Source organism: Cryptomeria japonica, chromosome 11 (genome assembly GCF_030272615.1).
Source record: "Cryptomeria japonica chromosome 11, Sugi_1.0, whole genome shotgun sequence".
NCBI lineage: Eukaryota > Viridiplantae > Streptophyta > Pinopsida > Cupressales > Cupressaceae > Cryptomeria > Cryptomeria japonica.
Window position 1 is genome coordinate 353,840,036 of NC_081415.1, and position 24,056 is coordinate 353,864,091.

Sequence of the window (24,056 nt, forward strand, 5' to 3'; positions counted from 1 at the left end):
AAAACTAAATATTATGGTTTATGGTATCCAAAGAATGATGATTTCATGTTGTGTGCTTAAACTGATGCAGATTGGTCAGGTGATGTTGATGACCGAAAGAGTACTACCGGTGGAGCATTCTTTTTAGGTAAAAAATTGGTTTCATGGGCTAGCAAGAAATAAGATTTAGTATCTTTATCTACTGTTGAAGCTGAGTACATTTTTTCTACTGGTACTTGCACTCAAATAGTTTGGATGAAGCAAATACTGAAACATATCTGAGTTCTTTATGATGATCCTACTGTTATATACTATGATAATTCTTGTGCTATAAACATGTCTAAGAATCCGGTGCAACATTCAAAAACTAAGCATATATCAATCAAATATAATTACTTGAGAGAGAAAATCAATGAACAAAAGGTGAAGATGGAATGTGTATCTACAAAGGAACAAATTGATGACATTTCTACTAAGTCGTTGCCTACAGATACATTTATCTATTTAAGAGACAAGTTAGGGGTATCCACCCTTCCTGATGAGAACTAGATGCATTGAGTTGCATCGATTCGATGGAATTCAGAGCCTTATTCTTTTATCCAAATTGATGAGTTGGTGTTGCTCCTCTGCTAGAGTAGTCTGTTGATTTGGTTGTATATCCCAAGGGGAGAGAGATTCATGTCTCTATTTGGTTTTCTATTTTGGTGAGCTTTGGCATTGTTGTCAAAGGGGTAGAGAGATCATGTGAAAAAATGCGTTATCTATCTTGATCTTAGGGGGAGTTTGTTGGTGGTATCTTCTTCCTTTGCATTGAATATTTTCCACATTCATATGTTGCCATCAATGCCAAAGGGGGATATTGTTGGATTTGGTTGTTCATTGCTTCTATTAGGATATGTTGTTATCATTGATGTCAACATATTCTGGTGATTTTAGGAAGAGTTTTTGGTCTGGTTTTGTAGTTTGGTTGTGTTGATCACAATTTTGCAGAATCCGGTATTTCCTTTGGTATATTTCGATGTGATGAGATCTTGTGCTAAGACTTTGGATTATTGTTTGGGATGATCTTGTGTATCTTCATTTCAGATGGTTCATGATTTGGTTCTCCGCAACTTATCTTTCGTCATGACAGTTGCTGATTGGTTGTGTTCTTGAGCTTTGAGACGTTAACCGATGAAGATTTAAAAAGAGGTATTGGTGCAACTATTCCAAATGATTCTAACATGTTTGCTGGTGTTTCCTAGTCATGTCCTATTTATTTTGGCAATCTGCATTGATCGTTGTGTGATTTTTTGGTGATTTCTATGAACCAGTGATGATTTGCGTGTTATGCAGTATTTCTGGTGGTGTAGCGTGTTGCGGTTGGTCTTGGCAGGATTTTTGGTGGATGTAATCGTTTGGAATTTTGAATTAGGTCCATGCTATGTAATTTAAATCATAATATTGGTTTGGTGGTCAATATTTGTGTTGTGTAATGTAATTTTTGTAATTACTAGTTGAGGGTTTAGTTGACCTTGTTATCGAGGTTGATGATTTGTATATATAAGTGATATACTTATGTAATTTAGGTGTCAGTATTGTGTTTGCATTATCAGAGAGAGGTAAATGTGCAAACAAGTATATATCATTCAACAAAGTGTTGAGGTGTGTTTGGTGTTGCAGAAAAGACAACTCTGCTTAACCAGAACTATCATCAGGCATTTCTAGATGCTATCATTGCTATTCATTCCTTCTAGATTGTAGCCCGAATCATATTATCAGTTAGTGAGATTTTCTTGAGGGTTGTAGCCTTCTGGGCATATATCTTTTGAGCAGTGAGCTCTTGGTAGTGTGCCTAAATGCATGTGCATTCCCCATTGTAATATTTTCACATACTACTGCAGAGTATCATCTTATTGTGGGTAGGTTCCCACCATGGTTTTTCCCTTAATGTGGTTTTCCATGTCAAAATATTGGTGTAATGCGTCGTGTTGTTAATTTTCTTATCTATTTGTTACTGTAGTTTATTAGTTTATATTTTTGAATTTAATTTGATGTGATCCCGTGAAGACTAATTCACCCCCCCTCTCAATCTTCCTTCTTAACTGCTGCTAACAAAAGACTGGTTTCTTGGTTGAGAAAAATACAAAATTCTATTTCTCTATCTATTGTAGAGGTAGAGTATATTTCTACTGCTAACAATTGTACTTAGGTGGTATGGATGAAGCAAATGTTGAAAGATATCAGACTAGTGTATGATGAGCCTATTGCTATCTATTGTGACAATTCAAGTGCAATTAAAATTTCTAAGAATCCAGTGTTGTATTCAAAGACTAAGCATATATCTATTAAGTTTCACTTTTTGAGAGATAATGTAAATGAGAAGGAAGTCAAATTGGAATATGTACCTACAAAGGAACTATGATGCATACAAATGGAATTAGGTAACTAAGACCTAATCCTACTCTCATGTACACATAGTGGAATATGAAAGAGCCTAGGGAGATAGTTCACTTTGGCTACTTCTTATGAGGAAGAGAGGGACACAAAATATCTCTTAAGGTTTCTATTCCTTTGCTATAAATGAGGATGAGATGTGCAAAATATGATGATGCAATCAACTATGGTAGGAGATGAACAAGGAAGCAAGTATAAACTGAAAATGCAGAATTTGACTGAAGTGAAACTAAGAGACTGAGTACAGAGTAAGAAGGGAAATCCAAATGTGCACCTGTGACTAAAATTTGAAGTTGAAGGTCTAATTTGTTGAATTGTCAAAAAATGATGCAAAATAGGGAGGACCAGGATGCCACGCTCTAGTCCTAGACTAGGATGCCATGCCCTATTCCCTGGAAACTAGGATCTAGCTTTGAGACTAAATCTCCACCTGTGTGTTTTGTTGGTCCCAAAATTCATGTGTCAGCCAGATTTTTGTACCTGCACTTGCAACTTGAAAAATGGTGTCTAGGTGGCTATATAGGGTTTTGCCTTAGTCAAATCCCTTGTTTTGGTGATTTCCACCTCCACAAATTGCCGATAATGTATTGAAAATGTGTGTCCAAGAATCTTGTGTGTATGCAAGATCTTAAATGAGAGATAAAGAATCCAGTGTTCTACCCTACACTTTGGAGAGCTAACCCTAAATGATTGTAAATGTAAATTCTTCAAATCACAAATGAACTAGATATCTAAAGCATGAATGTAAATCTAAAAATGAATCTCATGCAAAGACATGAAAATAACATGAAACCATACCAAACCCTAAGGGAGAGGTACAAGCCAATCATCAGTTGGTGATCTCCTATTATTCTTCAATATCTTCAAAACTCCTAAGGTATGTTGAAAATGTTTGATGTAGACTTGGTGAATGCTTGATTTGCTATAATAGACTTCACATAACCTGCACTTTCACTTCATAAGAGGCTCCTTCAATCACTAGATCTTCTTAGCCTCTCAAATGAGGAACGAAAGGGTTTATGCAGGAGACCCTAACTTTTTTTTGAGTCATAGGCTGACCTATAAATAATTTTTTTCACCAATCTCTTGGATTTGAATATTAAAATACTGCCAAAACATGCTCCTAACATTCAGGGAGAAAAAGTCGGGACCATGTTGGTACCAACATGGTCCAAACACACGGTCCGACCAACTTTTTGCCAAATTTTTCGGGGAAGCAAGATATTGTGATTTTAAAACAAATTCCAGGAGTATATTAGAATTTGAGATGTCTAGATATGCGAAATTGGGCCTTGAAGATTAAAATAAGACATAATTAGGGAATTTGATGAAATGATTAATTGGAAGAATAAAATAAAAAGGGACACACTTAGGGTAAAGGGCCCAATTTTATGATGTGTAGAGTGATGAAAGAAGACATTATATTAAATTAAATTAATTAATTAAATGCTTAAAGGGAAATTGAGATGCAAGATGCAAACACACTAAGGTGGGTGCTAACCTAAGCATGGAATTGTACCACCCAATTAAGGGTGTATAATTTACGACAAAATAGGAACAAATTGTAGACATTTTCATGAAGCCTTTTCCTAAAAATACTTTTGAGTATCTCTGAGGGAAGTTAGGGGTGATTTCCCCTCTTGATCAAAACTAAAATGCGTTGATATGCATCAATCTGGTGCATTTCATAGTCATATCTTGTGATTTGGATTGATGAGTGGTGGTTTTTACTCAAGGGGAGTAGTCAGTAGTTAGTTTTGTGAGTGAGCCTTGTGATTTGATTGAAAATATGTGTCTTTACCATTGATTTCAAAGGGGGAGAGAGTCATGTGAAAAAATTTGTTGCGAGAGATTCATTTAAGGGGGAGAGAGTAATATGCAAAGTCTAAGAGAGAGTTGTTGATTTATTTGTCATTGATTGTTTTTCACATCATATATTGCCATCAATGCCAAAGGGGGAGATTGCTAGATATTGTTGGAAGTATGCTGCAAATATGTGCTTAAGGGATATCTGTGAGTTGTGTTGTCATCGATGTCAACATAATTCTTTGTATGTGACAATGATGTAGTGAAGTTCAGTGAGTTGGTTTGTTTAGCATGATGAAGATCAAAGTTTGCATATTAAAGGGTTTGTAGAGGATTGTCTATAATTGATTTTGTTTAGGTTTCAAAGGTCCACATGAATATCTGATTATGTTATGGGTATATGTGTTGTGGTTGGTTTTTTCAGTTGTTCAGTGGTGACAGAGTGTTAGTATTTTGATCTGCATTGTAATATCTTGATCTATAGATTTGGAGGAATGTTTGGGACATTGGTGTGTGTCCTTAATTTAGATGGTTCATGGTTTGGTGCTTCGTAAGTGATAATTTGAGGTTGATAGTCATTGCAGTTAGTGTTCTTGAAGACCAATTTAATGATGTTGATGATCCTAGTAATTTGTGTTGGTGCGGATGTTGCGGTGGTAATTCATGATGCTTGTGGATGTTTTTGGATCATGTGCCTTTTGTGTTGGTGGTTTGCATTAATCGATGAGCTCGTAATTAATGATTTTCTTTGGTGCATTAGTGCTCTTCATTTTTTTGGTTGATTGGATGCTTGTAGCGTGTTGTAGATGTTTGATGCATAAATCTTAGAGGTGTTTCATGTTTAAGGTGTATAGTTTGGGTCTGTGTTATGTCTTGGCTGACATTGCTTGGTCTGCATATGATATTATATTGTGTGTGGTTATATTTTTGTAATTAGGTAGAGAGTGTTGATCCAACCTTGGAGAGATAGGTTGATGTCATGTATAAATAAATGTAATATATTTGTAATTGAGTGTGTTGTGAGTGTGTGGTGTTGTGGATGTGTGAATAATGTATTGATCTTTCAAAAGAAGAGAAGAAGTGTGAAGGAGAGAAAGTTATTGTGTGATTAACAAGAATTGTAATCAAGAATTAAGGAGATGCTATTTTCTAGTTCATTACTTTTAGATGTGATTCAAATATGTTTGTAAGGTAGTGAGCCTTCCCTAGGCTATAGCCCTTGTTGTTTTTGAGCAGTGATCTCTAGGCAGTGTGCTTGAATGCATGTGCATTCCCCATTATAATCCTTCTATACTTCTAACAAAGTATAATCATATTTTGGGTAGGTTCCCACTATGGTTTTTCCCTTGATCAGGTTTTCCACGTTAAAAATCTTAGTGTTTGTAGATAATATCTACACTTTCAGGGGTTTATAATCAGGGCATTGATGGAAACATGTCAAAATCTGCATGAAGGAGATCTAGACCGATTAGAGGGGCAAAAATTTGAAAATCTAATTTTTGGTACTGTTAGCAACAATAATGAAGAAAAACTGAGAGGGAGGTGAATCGGTTTTCAGTGGATATACAAACTTAATCACAAATACATATATGATAAAATGCAACAATAACAAAGATAAGAAAATTGATAACACAACACACAACACCAATATTTTGAGGTGGAAAACCCGGTTAAGGGAAAAACCATGGTGGGAACTTACCCACAATAAGATGATACTCAACAGTAGTATGTGTAAATATTACAATGGGGAATGCATATGCATTCAGACACACTGCCTAGAGCTCACTACTCAAAAGTTAATGGCACAGAAGGATACAACCCTCAGGGAAGTCTCATTGACTTACAACAAGATTCAGACTAGAATCCAGAAGGAATGAACTGCAATAATAGAATCTGCAAATGCTTGATGACAGTTCTGGTTAAGCACAATTGTCTACTCTGCAACACCAATCTCTGCTCAATCATAATGTTGAAGGATGAATCACTTTCTTGCACATACACCATGTAGACACCTAAAAATGTCTAATTGATCATTACTAGTTATTCATCCAATTAGTTAAATAATTCTTTAATTCTTTAATTAAGTTAATTATCTTATTCTTCTAAAATTCACATTTCTTCATCATCTTACTAATTATTTCAATTTCTAATCATTTAATCATTAACCTTTTTCTAAATATTAATTAAATATTTTTTATTTAATCAATTGTGATTTTAATCCTTTAATTTAAATAATCTTTATTATTTAATTAAATTCAATTTCTAAATAATTAAATAGTTTCTTTAAATTACTTAATTAACTAATTTTTTCTTCTAATTCCATTTTTAAATCCCCAAATTCTAATTTTATTTAATTCTTCTAATTTCATTTAATTCCCCAAATTTAAATTTTAATTCTAATTCTTCTAAATTATTTCTAATACATGTGTATGATTTCAAAAATCAAATTGAATTCCAAAGTCAAGTTCTAAATATATTCAAATAACAATTTGAATTTAAAATAAATTCTGTAGACATCTAAAAATGGTCAACGCTTGTGGAGTCATACTTTAACATTTGCGCATTGCCTTATTTTAGGGTTTTTGCATCACATTAACATTTCTTCTATGTCACGCACTTGGTCTTTATCATTTGCGAGCATCGAGTCCTTCTGCATTCTTCATTTTTCTCGCTTTCGAATTTGGTCTTGTCGATAATAGTCTTCAATCATGATTTTGGTTGATCTTATCCTGTCGCATCAATGTGTGTGCTCATTGGCATATTTTGACATCGTCAATTCAATTTCATTTTGGACATCATCAATCCTAATCGATGATAGAATTAGGGTTTTGTCCTCTTGTCAATCTTGTCATCTTGTGATCGATTCGTCATCGATCCTTATCAACTTGTCAATCTCGTCAATTTTGCGATCAATTTGTCGTCGATCATTGTTCTTTTTAATCATGTCAATTTGGATCAATTATTGTTCCTCGTCAATTGGCACCTTTCAATTTTGTCTCTTTATCAATCTTGGTCAATTCGTCAACCAATCTCAATCGTTGGTCTCTTTATCAATCTTGGTCAATTCGTCAACCAATCTCAATCGTTTATCAGCATTGATCCTCTGTCAATTAAAATCATGATTGAATCGACATCAATTATCTTTTGTCAAGACCTAATTGTCATCCTTGCATTTCTAATTCATCTTCTAGGGTTTTATGATTTATTCATTTAATCTTGTTTGTCATTTTCCCTCTAGGTTAAATAATTTATTTATTTATCCTAAGTCTTCTTGTCACAATTAAATTTTTATTTAATTGGCTAATTAATTCCTTCTCTTTTTGTGAATTAATTAATGAATGAAAAAGTATTAATTAATTCACCTAATTTTCTAATTTCTCCTAAATTCCTAAATTTCTATTTCTATTTCAAATTCTTGTCATAACTTCTTGCATAGCGATTTGTCATAAATTGTCACAAATTGTCATAACACCTTGCATAGCAATTTGTCATACACTTGTCATAATTTTGCTATTCTTGATTTGAATTTCCTTTCAAATCTCTTCATGCTAATCTTGTCTTTTCTCCAATTTGTCTATAAATTGGATGAATTTCTTCAATCAAAGAGGCCATCTAATCACATTTTCAAAGAATCAATCATGCTTCTAGTATCCTTATGCCGTCATCTTATCTTGTCAATCTTGCTTTCATACTATGCTTGTGAAATTATAGGTGAGATCCACAAACACACTAATTTGAAGGAGAAAGAAGGACAATGGAGAATTCTGGAGGAGATATTCGCGTTTGTAATGGTTTGCATTTGGTTTGAATGTATTATTTTCAATATCTCTATTGAATGTTTTTAGGATTTCTTATCATTTCAATCTAGTTTTTGTGATTGAGCTAGCTAATATCTATTTGCTTTGATGCATTCCAAATTCCTATCTACAAATTCAATATTTGAATTGAATCTCATGCAAAGATTAAATTGAAAATCCAATTCAAAGTACAAGGACATGCTAAATTAATTAATTCAATTAATTAAAACATTATCTTTTCAATCTCTTTTCTATCTTCCACTTTGTTTATTTCCAAAAAGCTTTCAATCAGTTAACTATTCCATCTATTTTAAATGATCATTTCAATTAATTGATTAACTGCATCATTCTTCAATTATCCTCCAATCATTCTTTTTCATCTTTCAATCTATTTTTTTCTCAACCAGTTAACTCAATTAACTATTCAATCTATTATGTTCCACCTCCAAATTAGCAGTTCAACTATCAATCAGCATGTGATCTCACCTGCGTTCCACCTTTTGATCAATTTGTTCCACCTCTCAATCAATCCTCTCTAAAAATCTATAAATTCAACATTCAATCTCCATTTTCAACAATCAAGAACTTTGAATCTTTGTGTCAATTATAGGTTCCTAGCACAATATCTGAGAGTCATCATACCATGAAGAAGACAAGAACAATGGAAGCCATATGCACTCATGGAATAGGGAGTCTTAAATGAATATTTTATACTCCTATTGCTTTGCTTTGCATTATTTCATTGGTTTATTTAGGATTATTTGATTAGTTAGGGATTCATGATTTACCTTTATTTATAATTGAATAATGATGAATTTTACATACGACATTTTGGTGAATCCGATGTGAATCAACAACACTTTGATTTGGAATTTTGTGTATGCCTGCAGGTATAGGTATTGGATCTTGCAACTACATCTCTCTTTTAAATTCATATTCTAAGAGGATTTCTAATCTTAATTGGTGTTTTATTCAAAAATTTCAAGACTAACATTCTGCAGATCAAGTTCTAGGCAAGATTGTATGTTGTTCAAAGATTTATCATATCTTCCAAATGATTGAGATTTTCTTCATGATTTTTTTACTCAGGTTAAAGATCATGAGACACACCTACAGTAAAAAAATCGGATCTGTACCATCTGTTTTGACCGATATATGATCATTTTAATTTTTTTTAATAAATTCTGAATTCTGGGCACAAATCAAATATTTTTTCTAAAATTCTTACACTTCTAGAAAGTTCTTGAAATTTCATAGGGGGTATCTTCTTTACACTTTCGATTTTGATGTCAAATAATTAATGCAAAGCTAGATCTTTAAAAATTCATGGTTTTCCATAAATCTACTCTCCAGGTTGCAAATTAATGTCTTTTTCTAAAATTCTTACATTTTTAAAAATCTCTCAGAAATTCATTAGGGGTATCTTCTTTGTAATTTTATATTGGGGTTGAAAAAAGAAAAATAAAAAAAATTAATGTTGTCATTTTGATTTATGCTACTAATTGTTTGTTTGCAGTGTGTGGTGAAATTATAGAGAAGGCTTGATCATTCCAGACTATTTTGAGATTATTGATAATTTGATTGCAAGATCCTTTAGGGTTAACTCACTTTTGGATTTTGGGTTTAAAATTGACATGCATGATCTCACACTTTAGCTTGGTGCTTAAAATTGATCTTGGGATTAAAATTGACATGCATGATCTCACACTTCATCTTGGTGCTTAAAGTAAATCTGGGATTAAAATTGACATGCATGATCTCACACATTTCAGCTTGGTGCTTAAAATAAATCTAGGATAAAAATTGACATGCATGATCTCACACTTCAGTTTGGTGTTTTAAAATAGACATGCACATGTGTATTTCACATCTCAGTTTAGGCTTTAAAATGAGCATGAATCTGCCTTATGAATAGAATAAATCACATATTGTAATATATAAGGGAAAAATAACTTTTTTTGTATCTTGGGTGGACCTATTTTTACATTAAGTACCTTTCCACCCACCTTTGGGGTCTTGGCAGAGAGGGAAAGATGATAACGACACCCACTTTTTCTTTTCAGTAGTTAGGGGTATCTTTGACTGGGGATTTCATCACCCCACAGAGGTACTTCAAATTGGGATGCGTTGGGGATATCATCTCTCCCAGCATACTCTTGACTGAGTTTTTTGAGCTGATATATACATATACTAGTCAGGCGGCTAGAGTGTTGAGTGAATTCAACATATGTGGGGGCCTTCCCTGCACCGATAAAATTAATTAAAGCCTTAAGTGGCTTGCTTTGATAATCCATCATTTGATCAAGATCCCTTGAAACTTACAATAAGAACCAACTTAGTAGCCCAAATCCCACATTCATTGATTCTGGGAGTGTGGATCATACCCCACAGATACCCTTCATGTACCTTGCATTATGAGACAAAAATCCCTCGATGATAAGATCTTCGGATCTTCGGGGTAAGAGAGACCAGCATGCCCAAGAAGTGTGTGTCGTGGAGTGGAGCCAATGCTACCAGACTCTCAAGCTATTCATTTTGTTTTGGTATTTTATTTTAAGGGCATCTTTGAATGTTTTCCTCTATCCAGCCTAAGATTGTTTTCTGTGTTTTTATGTGTATTGTTGTGCTAGACCAATATTGAGTCAATATTTGGGATATTTTAGGCCCTGCCTTGAGTATCTCTAAATTCTCAGAGTTTGTCAGGACACAGTTCATCCAGCTATACTTATCTTCATACAGTGTTCTCAGAATTGAAAAAAGACTTGTCCTACAAACATAGCTATTTGAAATAGAGTCTACCTTGAAACATTTGACAAATCCAACAAAGTCCAAAATTTTACATACTTGTGACCATAGGTATTCTTAGAGTCCTTATTCCTTGCATAGTCCTCACCTAGTCCTCATTACTGTCCTCATTTTACATCCTTAGGATTTGTATAAGTCCTTGCATAGTCCTCATTATCGTCCTTATTATAGTATTCATTTACATCCTTACTTTGCATAAGTCCTTGCATAGTCCTCATTATCATCCTCATTACCGTCTCCATTTATGTCCTTACTTTGCATAAGTCCTTGCATAGTCTTTATCTGTGTCCTCATAAAGTTCCCATATACGTCATCATAATCTTCACATAAGTCCTTACATTGTCTTGCATAGTTCTTAGAAATTCCTCATTTGTATCCCATTAGCATACTCATAATCTTTGGATATAGTCCTTACACAGTCATCATAATATTCACATAACTCCTTGCAAAGTCATCATAATATTTGCATATAGTCCTTGCACAATCACCATAATCTTCACATAACTCCTTGTATAGTCATCATAATTTTCACATATAGTCCTTGCATAGTCATCATAATATATACATAACTCCTTGCATAGTCGTCATAATCTTTGCATAAGTCCTTGCATAGTCATCATAATCCCAATTTTAGTCCTTGCATAGTCTTCATCCTCATAAGACATAGGGTCAAATCATTATCTCCATTTTGCATTATCTTCAAAATTAGGTTGTTCCTTAGTCCAAGTCCATAGGTTTCATTATCATTCTTTAGGATTTCAGCTTGTCATTCCTTAATCCAATTTGTCAAAAAATTCAAAAATATAGGTTGCATTTGTCATCCTCAATTGCATTTGTCCATTTTCAAAATTCTCAAAATCCCCCCCCTAAAAAATAGGTTTGCACTTTCATTCCTTAGTTTCATTGCATCTCATCCCTAAACTTCAAAAATCAAAACAAAATGGCATATAGCACAATGGTCGAAACAAGCTCTCAATCTTATAGGAGACAACATTACCCTTATCAAACTTCCAACTTTCGTGGGACCATGTCATTGCAACCAAACAATCAATCATCTCAATCCAACATATACATGTCCCAAAATGTGTATCAAACTTATGAGGAACAAACAAGTGTCATACCTATTTCTCCACCACTTGAAGAGAAACTAGCTCAAGAAATAGAGATCTTGAAACAAAAGGTTAAAAAAAGTGAAGAGAGTAGATCCTAGATGTTCAAACTATTTCAAAACTTTGGATATCCCAATATGAACTTAGAGCCAATTGATGTGCAAGCTCTTATTGTGAAATCAAACATACCAGCTATTCTCACACAAATAAAAATGAGAAACCAATATCAACAGAAAACACATCCCACGATGAAATTCCAACAACCAATACAATAAACAACACAACTCTCAGCACCACAAATTGTGCAAACAAGTCAACCACTACCAAGGTCACACACAATCAAACAATTAATTTTATCTTCATTCACATCACATGTCTGTGAATATCCTCATATGACTTCAAATACACCACCAAGGATGTCAAAAATGAATGTAAGTGTATTTACAAACATGTCACCCTTTGGACATCAATCGAACATGGTCAATGTGTCACCTATCATGCAACAAGGTCATCTGCCCATGTCTAGAAATGGCTCTTCCCATCAAGACTTTGCACCTCAAGTAGCCTCCATATCTTCCACCATTTCCTCATACCCTGAAGTCATACAAGAGCAGTCCACACCATCTTTATCCAATAACGCAACCTCCCAAGGTCTATCCATAATACAAATCCAATCTAATTCAAGTCATGATGTTGGTCTTTTTCATGCTTTAGAAATTCAAGATCCAATGCCATCATATATTCTATTTCCAGGAAAACCCACTTCAAAGAGTCTCATTCAAAATCCTTTCTCATTGGGCCAAAGTGATGAAACCTTTCAAGAATCTCCCATGCATATCCAAACTCCTTCCCCATGTCAAGAGGATGATCCAAAATCAAAAGAAATGAGTCCTAAAACAAATAAAGATCAAGAACAAACCCTTTCATCTAATCCAATTTTTGATCAAGATCCCACCGACCAAGAATATTATGATGATCCCTTTGCTCTTTTCTATTCCATTCATAATGATACCCTTTTATCTCAAGAACAAAGTGTCCTTTCAAGTCCCATCTAGCATCCACCTCCTAAGTAAGATTAGGACATCCCTTCCATCCTTCCTAACAATCCCTTTCCAAGTCAAGATCAAAGTATTCCTTTACCTTCATATCTTAAGCAAGATCCCATTATTTCTCCAGATCCTGATCAAGATCCCTCTATCCCTTCATCTCCATGCCATAATCCTCCATGTTCCTCTCAAGATTCCCTCTTGAATGAACTTACCATTCTCCTAGTCCCCCTCATGATCCCAATAGTGCAGAGAAGAATTTATCAATGATTGTATGTGTACCATTTTCACATGCCAATGTGGCCACAACTTCGGAACCAAAATCTATTTGCCTCATACACCAACACTTGATAAATTGGGGGCAAGAGGATCTACCACAAATGGATTGCTTTAAAAAAGATAAGGCTATAGTTGAATTTATGGGTGTTAGAGCTATATTTCCCTTTGATGATCTATAAAATATAAAAACTAAGGAAATCAATATTGGAGATGTTGAACATGTACACTTAGTTGAGTCCTTATATCCTATTGGAAAATACATCTTTATCCAACTCTTCAAACAAAGACCAATGAACTACCTACACATAACTTCCTGACTCTATGAACAACATACACCTTAAATGATACTATATCTTAGGGTTGGGTTAGTTTAGGTTTCTCTTTTTGCATTGCATCTCATTTTATTCAAAGCACTACATCACATATAGTTTCTTTCCAAGCACATCACATTCACAAATTGCATGGCATATAGTTTTTGCATTTACATATAGCAACATCAATAAAACAAGGCAACTGTCCAAGTTTACCATCCATTTGCATTCAAGAGAAACAAGGGTCATCTCCTTTCTTAGATATTCGGACATGAAGTCCTTGAGGTCCTAAGGTCATTCATTTTCATCACCCTATGATGATGCTTTACATATGGTTGGGTAGTGATTTCACTATATGAAACTTGTTAATCCAATATCTATCAATCGCTATATCTCGAACACATTAACAAAACCTCTAATTCATTCTAGACACCTAGTTGATCATTGATGTCAAAGGGGGAGTGGTTTAGTGAGAAAAATATATAGAGTAATGCATGGTGACAAGTGAACAGAAGGAGATCATTTGCTTAGGGGGAGCACTTTTAGTTTTGGATTTCCATTTTTTATTTTTCTCATGAGTGTTTCCATCAATGCCAAAGGGGTATATTGTTGGCATTATACACTCAGATGAGAATGCTAGATGTTGTCATTGATGGCAACAAAGTGGAAACAAGGTTCAACCAACAATAGACTTCATCTATCAGCACTGGCATATACAACTAGGTTTATTCACACCGACATCCAGTTTACATCAGCAACAGATCATACCGGCATCCAAAGATGACTTGGAAATAATATTGTTTATGTAATGTAAATTATAATTGTATGGCCGATGTAGACACTTAAAAATAATTATTTTGATTATTTTTAATTCCTCACATAATTAATTAATTAATTATGTTAATTAAAATTCTTCTCAATATTAATTAAATATAATTAATATTGTCACTATAGCATATGATTGATTTATTTAATAAATCAATCCCTTTCTTTTAAAAAATCAAATCCTCACAAATCTTCCTCTTAGCTAATTAATTTCAATTAATTAGTTAACCTACATGATTCCTACAAATCATCTTCTTAATTCATCATTAACCTAATAAATTCATCTAGAAACTCCCTAAACTCACTTAACATTATTCTTCTAATTTTTTATTCCCCCCACTCATTCTCTCTCCTAGTCAAATTCTCCTACAAATATAAATCCCACCTAACATTTCCTCTAATCCCCCTCCTAATGAGTTGTTAATGGCTAATCATCATGATTAGCCACAAAGTCAACTCTTTGTCCTTTCATCCAGCCACTAGCTTTAAATGCTCTTTTTCTAAATGAATGTAAGATTTTTGAAATCTCACATTCCTCTAGGCATTTCCCTCTCCCAAGGAATTTTTAATTCCTTTTTATTCTTCTAATCCCCATAATATCCATTTTTGGAGAATTTTTAATTCCTCCAATGCATCTTGTAGAGTGTGGAGATACGAAATGCCTTTAAGGCATATTTCTTGGTCTCCACACCCTCTCTTGGACCTTGTGTGAGCTTACAAGTAAATCTTAGTCCTTCATCTTGAATTCATCCTAGCCATTCATTTTCCTCCCCTCTTCCTATAAAATAGGGTTCCATCCCTTCATTCAAAACATCTTGAAATCCAGTAAGCTTATGCTGCCCTTTTGAGCCTAGGAAATCATCTTGGCAACTTGATCATCTCATCCTTAACATTCATCCTTATCATTTGTGCACAATATTGGAGAGCCATCCACATCCAGCAATCAAAGGAGCACATCAAGTGGAGCATTATCAAGGGGCACCTCCACTTCATCAAGCTCAATCCGAAGGAGAAGGTAAAATAGCAAGGTAAAATGGTCTTTTAATGATATTTTAGCATTCTGCATGTTTATTTTGTTATGTTTTGATCAGTTTACCTTTTAAATCTGTTTTCCCCTCTTCATTTTGGCACACTCGGTGGGACTCACGTCCCTGAGAACTAATGTTTTTTTTTAGGTTTTTTTGGTGAGTTCTGAGACGCAGGTTCTAGAATAGCGCGACTGCAGAAAAAAAATAAAAATATATATATATATATATTTTTCGCAGGTTCCAGAATCGCAGCTCTGCATTTCTGCGTGACAGCTCCTCCTTATTCTGTTCTGTTTCTATTTTTTTTTATGTTTCTATTTCTGTTGAGTATGACAACTCTGTTATCTGATTTGTTATTTGATTTGTTGTCTACTCTGTTTTAGTATAATCTGTGTGATAGTAGGAGAGTATGCTCTTGTCTATATAGACAATCAAAAATCCAAACCTTTCACTTTTCTATTCTGTTTAGCACAATTGTATGCTCTGACCATAGGAAAGTGTGAAAATAGGAGAGTATGATCTTATCTATCTAGACAATCAGAAATCCAGACCTTTGACACTTTTCTATCTGTGTAGTGCTACTGTCTGCTCTGTTAATCTGTCTGAAAATTTTAGGCGCTAACTGTAGTCTGCATTTTATTTATTTATTTCCTATTATCTGCTCTGTTTAAATATAATCTGTCCACCCACAGGAAAGTGTGAAAGGAGGAGAGTATGCTCTTGTCTATCTAGACAATCAGAAATCCGAACCTTTGACATTTTTATTTTATTCTGTTTAGTGTGACAATTTGCTCTATTACATCTAGGGTTTCTATCTGCTCTGTTAAATCTAGGGTTTCTATTTTGTTAGATTTAGGGTTTCTGTTCTGTTAAATTTCAGGTTTCTGTTCCATTAAATCTAGGGTTAATTAAATTTTTTTTTGTTTTTTCACCATATCTTCTTTATCTTGACTCCATTTTCCTCCAAACTTCACCAGATTCTCCACATTGCCATTTTCCACATTTTCTTCCTTGGAGGCCTTATCTCAAAAACCCACTTTTTGAAGCCCAAAATCCCACATTTCTCTATTTTTAGGGTTTGCCATAACTTCTTCCCTTTTCATCCAATCACCTCCAAATTTTTCCCATATTATCCATCTTCAACTTTTGCTTCTTTGTCCCTCTTGGACAAATTTTCCCATTCCTTCATCTCTCCTCCAAAATCCCCATTTTTCGCTTATCTATCCCTTGGAAAGTGGTAAAAACTTAGTCAAACCCCATTTACCCATCAAAGCTTTTTTCAAATCCACATTTGTCATTAGTAAAAAAAAATTTATTCATGTTTTTCTATTCATTCCCAAAAGATAAAAAAAAATTAATTTTTTTGTCATTTTGTTGATTTTTGCAGGATGCTTGTTGAAGACTATTTTTCCAAACTACTAATCAAGTTGTTTTGTAGGACGCTTTTTGAAGACTCCATTTTTCAAACTACTAATCAAGTGGTTTTGCAGGTTGCCTAGCTGATTCAACCAAATATTGTGCATTTATTTAAATTAGGCACCTAGATATTAATTAAAATGGAATGAACCATTGTCTTATATGTCTTTAAGAAAAGCGTAAAGGTAGGAAAGTATGCTCTCATCTTACTAGACGATCAGAAATCCAGACCCTCCAACCTTTTCTTGTTTGATTGTGTGTTTACCTCTAGCGGGTCTGCCCTCCCAACTTGCTCTTTGAGAAGGTAAGAGGGGAACGACCCAAGTGAGTACACCTAGACCTGGGGTTCCCAACTCACTCTAATAAATAGGCCATTGACTACAAAAGGGTTAATGGTTGGGGCTATATGAGAGTTCACTCTCACATTGGGTGCTTAGTAAGATCCTAGAGATCTCAATCATGCTTGCGTGACTACTAAGTTCTTGGTGCTTCGTTGGGCTATAGGCCTCAATTGCGCTTGCGCAACTTTGAAGGGTAGCTCCTAACGGGAAGACTTACTAAACACCTTGTTCATAGTGGCCAAAAACCCTCTAGTCATTGGTGCAGGAGGTCGGACCTCTGAAGCGGCCCATATTCTTACGGCCCTTAGTAGAGACACAAAGTTCGCCATGAGGAGTTTTCATGGGAATTGATGCTTGGCTACCCCGAGAAGTGAGTGTCGTGGAGGGGAGCCAGTGGGGTCAAGCATCTAAGTGTCCACTCTGGGTAAGCGTAGATGGGAAACCAATTGGGATTCAATGACTATTGTCCTTGCCAGCCTTAAGAATGTTGTATATGAGCATGAGTGTCTTTGAAATAATATGCATTTAATCATTGTGTTTTCTTTGTTTGATACATACTTGCCAAGAGTAGACTAAAAACACATCACTATCTCCAAAAACTTTGCAAAAATATTTGTCAAGACACAAACAAATTGTCCAAGTCATTACCCACACCAAGTCCAAAATTGCGTCAAAACTCCATCCATCCCATTTTTCATAAGCCTAAGAGAGAAGCTAAGAGTTTATCCTCTACGTCAACATTCAAGTTTGTCCTTTGAAACACCTACTATCATCCAAATCAGGGTGGTCATATCCCTTCATACAACTTGCCATTTAAATAGATCCTTCATGTTCATGCCAAAGACAACCTAGTCATCAAGTTTTCTTCTAAACCATCACTACCATACTTTCTTCATCAATCATCCTCAAATTTCTTAAGTCCTTTCATCCTCAAATTTCTTAAGTCCTTTCATCACAAATTTCTTAAGTCCTTTCATCACAAATTTCTTAAGTCCTTTCATCCACAAATTTCTTAAGTCCTTTCATTACAAATTTCTTAAGTCCTTTCATCCTCAAATTTCTTAAGTCCTTTCATCACAAATTTCTTAAGTCCTTTCATCCTCAAATTTCTTAAGTCCTTTCATCACAAGTTTCTAAAATCCTTCCATCACAAATTTTCTAAGTCATTTCATCACATTTTTCCTAAGTCTTTTCATCACAAATATCGTGTATGGTCGCAACTCGATCCCAAAAAAAAAAGATGGTTGATCAACAATATGGCATGCCAGACATTGGTGTCCTATATGAAGATCCCACGCAAGATCATACACAAAGTGGGCAACCAAGCAATCAAGATCAAAGCCAAAATCTTGACATGGTTAACCAAGATGAACTTTGTCCGGAAGTGCAAAATTTCCTAGCGGATTCTTATAACCAAGAGATGATAGAAAAGTTTATTAAACACAATCCTACTACATTTCTGAAAACTCTTCTTGAACATGGAGCTTAACTTCCACTTGAATTTAATAGATCCGCTCTCGTCCAACAACCACAAGGAGACCTCGCTCCCACACAAAGTGTTGCACCTACTATTCAAACTCAATCAATTGCAGCCCCATCAATCATCCAAGCCCAATCAATGCCACCCGCGACACCTCCCACCACGGTCTCCATCCCACCTTCTTCCTCCTTACCATCCATACCACTATCAAATCCAACCTCATCCATTCACCAACAAACTTCTATACCACCTCCTTCTATTCAACCACATATTTCTATTCCACAAACTTCCCTTTCTCCCAACAATGTCACAAATTTTATCCAGACTGCATTCAATCCTGTCACAATAGTTGGCGGACCACAACCAACTATCACATGAACCCTAGTGACATTAGTCATCACATCCCATGTTCCCACCTCCTCATAATATCAATATATTGGTGGTGGTGCACCTTCTTTAGTTCATCCAATTCTTGGGGCAGATACAATTCATCAATATCAAAGTCCACAACAAGACCTCATCAAGGAAATTCAAGACATGAAGAATATCATCAAAAACATGAAAGAAAAGACTAATAAAAGGAAATCTTACTCATTCGAAGAGTTTTACCCTTGTCCTTATGACCCATCTATATCAGTTGCACCATATCCCCCGAGATTTGAGATCCCTAAATTCACCAAGTATGAAGGCAAAGCAGACCCCCATGACCATGTCCGAGAATTCCACATCTTATGCCAAGAAGTCTCCTATAGTGACCTTTATCTTCGCAGACTATTTCCCAAGAGTCTCACGGGAGACGCCCTGACATGGTTCTCATCTTTACCACGAGGTTCCATTGTCTCTTTTCCAGACTTGGCAGATAAATTTGTGGCCCACTATGCATACAACATGGGTAATGATGTTTCTATGATGGACCTATGTAATACAAAACAAAGGCCTAGAGAAACCTTCGCCAATTTCCTACAAAGATGGCAACATCTTATCAAAAAAATCTAGTGGGACATGCCAGAACAACATCAAATTGAACTATTTCAAAAGAACTTGGTGCCTGAACTTTCAAGACCTTTAATATCTTAATGTATCAAATCCTTCCAAAAATTGACCGATAAGGGCCTCACCCTCAAACATGTCTTGTTGGAGGAAGGAACCTTGAAACATTACCAGAAGTCATCACAAAGTTCTTCCTCTTATCATAATGACAAGCCAAAATTTTGGGCTAAAAATAAAAACGTGGTCAATGATGGTGTAACTGATGCAAAGTGGGTCCAAACCATGGCCGCTCCCCCAAAATCCACCACCAATATTCATCAATTCAACAATCAAAACAATTCAAATCAATCTCAAAAACCTCACAACAATGTCTCAATCCAAGGACGACCACCCCGATCGAATAACAGGACTCCAAGAGATTTCACTCCTCTTGCTGAGCCTATTGAAGTGGTGTTTCAAAAACTTGTCCAAGCAGGTATAGTGGTTTTCCCAGTCACTCGCCCATTTGATCCCAATCAACCTAAACCAAGATGGTATAATGAAAATGAGTATTGTGAATACCATCGTATCAAGGGACATGATACACGAAAGTGTATGAAACTGAAGATCTACATACAAGATCTCATTGATAGAGATGAGATTGAGGTAGCAAATGCAAAACCCGGTAATAACAATGACAAACTCAAAATGTACCAAGAACCCTTCCCAAAGCATGATAAAGGAAAAGGCTCATCATCTAACGCAATGGATTATGACTACGCTAATCACGTAGCCAGTTTAAATTTTTTAGTAAGTCGCATTGAACCTACAGACAATCATGTCAATGTCATAACCATCCAAGGAGTTAATCCTCCTTCTTCCCAAAGTAGACCAAATCTAGCTAGAATAGTCATTCAAGGTGCCATGCCTTCCACCTCCCATTTCCAGAATGACTGCAATGCAACTACACGCCAAGGAAGAGTCACCATCCAAGGAGTTCCTCCCCCACCAAACCCCCCAGCCATGTCTTCCACCCACCGATATGACCTCCTTGATCAACTTGGGAAGACACCCGCACAGATCTCCATTTTGGAACTTCTCAAGACTTCTCCGGTCCATAAAGAAATTTTGGAACAAGCCCTTCTCCAATCACGCATTCCTGATAACATCAATGCCACCCAATTTCAAACCCTCATTGGAAACCTTGCTACCTAGTAGCACATTGTATTTAACTCCCAAGATGCTCCCGCAGATGAGGACCATAACAAACCTTCGCACATCGAAGCTCTCATCCACAAGCATAACGTCAAACGTATCCTGATAGACGGTGGATCCAGGCTTAATCTGTGTACATATAAATTAGTAAAACAATTGGGACTTTCTAAGGATCTGATAGACACATCAGGAAGGATCACAATAAAGGCATATGATGACGTGGAAAAAATTTCAAAGGGCATGATCACCTTACCTCTTCAAGTGGGCCCCATTACAATTGAAACCCCTTGCCAAGTGCTCGATCTTGATCTCTCCTACAACATTCTCCTCGGGAGACCATGGATTCATTCCTTGTAGGCCGTACCCTCCGCCTATCACCAATACATCAAATTCCTCTATAATAGAAAAGTGATCACTGTCAAAGGTGATCCCCAACCTTTTCAATATTGCAAACTATTAGAGGGGAAGCATCTGTATCATTGCCCACTAAATAGACCTTTGCCAACGCCTCCATCTGACACATCAAATGTTGCCTCCACATCATCCCAACCAAATAATCAAATCAAGATCTTGGACAAAGGCTATGGAGAATACAAATTGGAGGACGTCTTATTAATAGGCAACCTCCCTCTCTCTCCTAAGTCATTTGGCAAACCAAAAGAGCTAAAAAAGGACTCGAAACTAGTCATGCAATGCCAAAACACCACCTTCTAGCAATGGGGCTCACTTGATAATGAGAACCTTGAAGCAAATATCTCTTCATGGCTATACCAGGAAGAGGATGATGATCCAACAAGAATATCCAAAGAAATGTACCCAAAAGCATTTGGCATAGTTAAAAAAATGGGTTACAAAGGACACGGTCTAGGACCAGAGGAGAAAGGAAGAAAAGCACCCATAAATCCTATCTCGTACAGATACAACAGAGGCTTGGGGTACACCCCAGTGCCTAAGATTACTATCGTCGGTGCCCCTTCTAGTCCTTCTTCAGATATCGAAAGTGTTGACAAAGAGGAATTCCATGAAATGCCTTATGAATACGAGAAAGATACCTTCTTCGATGCTTACATCAATACCATCACCCCCGTAGCCCCTCCCACTTCACATGAGCTACATCTTGTCCATCCTGAACTCATTGACTGGGGCCAATGAGACAAACCCAATTTAGATATCTACGTCAATGATAATGCTCTCATTGCTCTCCTAACAACGCAAAATATGGAAGACTGTAATAGAATTGAGGGTATTCAACTACACGAAAAGGGATACTTTGGTAGTCAAGTCAATGCCCTTATCCACAAAAAAGATAATAAAAGAAAAAGATATGATTTCCTAGGTGAAAACCTCCCTGAGGCACCTTGGATGAATAAGAAATAAAAACAAAGGGCGTATCTGAAAGTGAAAACTAGGAAAAGGCACTTGACGATGAGGGATTTGACCTTCCTACCATTGGTTACCTTCCATAGGACAAATCAAATTTGTTGATAGAAGAAACAGACAGCATCAACATGGGCACCGAAGTCATTTCGAAAAATATGCTCATTGCCAAATCCCTCACCGAAATCAAGAAACAAGACTTCATCAACTTCCTTACAGAGGTTAAAATCAATTTTGCATGGTCCTATTCCGATATGCCAGGGTTGGATCCTACCTTGATGGTTCACAATCTCGCCGTCTGCCCAGATGCAAAACCTGTAAAACAAAAACTCCACAAAATGCACCCGCATATTGCTCTCTTGGTCAAGGTAGAACTTCAAAAGTTGTTAGACGTAGAATTTATCAAACCCATAGACTATGCTGAATGGGTCTCCAACATTGTGCCTATCGGCAAACTTGCTGGGGGCATCCGCATTTGCACAGATTTCCGAGATCTAAATATAGCTTGTCCTAAAGACGATTTCCTGCTCCCAAACATAGATATGATTGTGGATCTTATAGCAGGACATGAAATACTATCACTAATGGATGGGTTTTCTGGATACAACCAAATCAGGATAGCAGATGAGGATCAGCATAAAACCGCATTCACAACACCATGGGGTACTTTCTATTACCGGGTCATGCCTTTTGGCCTTAAAAATGCCGGAGCTACATATCAATGGGCAATGACAACAATTTTTCATGACCTCTTGCACAAAATTATGGAGGACTATGTGGATGATCTGCTAGGCAAATCTAAGACAAGACAAGAGCACATCCCTATTCTAAAATAGATCTTCAAAAGATTGGAAAAATACAAGCTGCGTCTAAATCCAAAAAAGTGTGTGTTTGGCATCACATCAGGAATACTACTAGAATTCATTGTTTCCTGTAGAGGCATCGAGGTTGATCCCACAAAGATAAAAGCTATTATGGAAATGCCTCTACCAAAAACTCTCAAACAACTACGCAGTCTCCAGGGAAAACTCCAGTCTGTCAGGCATTTCATTTCATAGCTAGCCGACAAGTGCCATCCATTTGCACACCTGTTATGTAAAGACACAAAATTCAAATGGGATTGCCTCTGTCAAAAGGCCTTTGAAAAATTAAAAGAATATCTAGCATCACCTCCAGTTTTGATGCCACCTACCCCTGGAAAACCCCTCATTTTGTACATATGTGCTACTACAGTGGCATTGGGGGCATTACTGGCACAAACAGATGATCAAGGGAAGGAACACGCCATTTACTACATCAGTCAGACATTGGTAGGATATGAACTCAACTACACCCCCATTGAAAGAGAATGTTTGGCATTAGTATTCAGCTCATAGAAACTACGACACTATATGCTAAACAACAAGACAAAATTAATTGCTAAAATTGATCTACTTAAATATCTCTTGTCAAAAGCTGCTCTCACTGGCAGAACGGCTAAATGGGTCATGATTCTAAGTGGGTTTGACATCGGATATGTGGACAGAAAGGCAATCAAGGGACAAGTTATTATAGATCAGTTGGTTGAAGCTCCACTTCCAGGCGACCATCCTCTTCTCACAGAATTACCAGATGAGTTCATTATGACTGTTGCCATATCCTCCACATGGAAATTGTATTTTGATGGCTCCTACACTCAAAATGGATCGAGGGCAAGAATATTATTGGTCACACCTCAAGGAGATGGCATCCCCAAATGATACAAGATAGCCTTTGCATGTACTAATAACATAGCAGAATACGAGGCTCTCATCACAGGTTTACGCTTGGCTATCCACTGGAAAATAAAGGAATTACA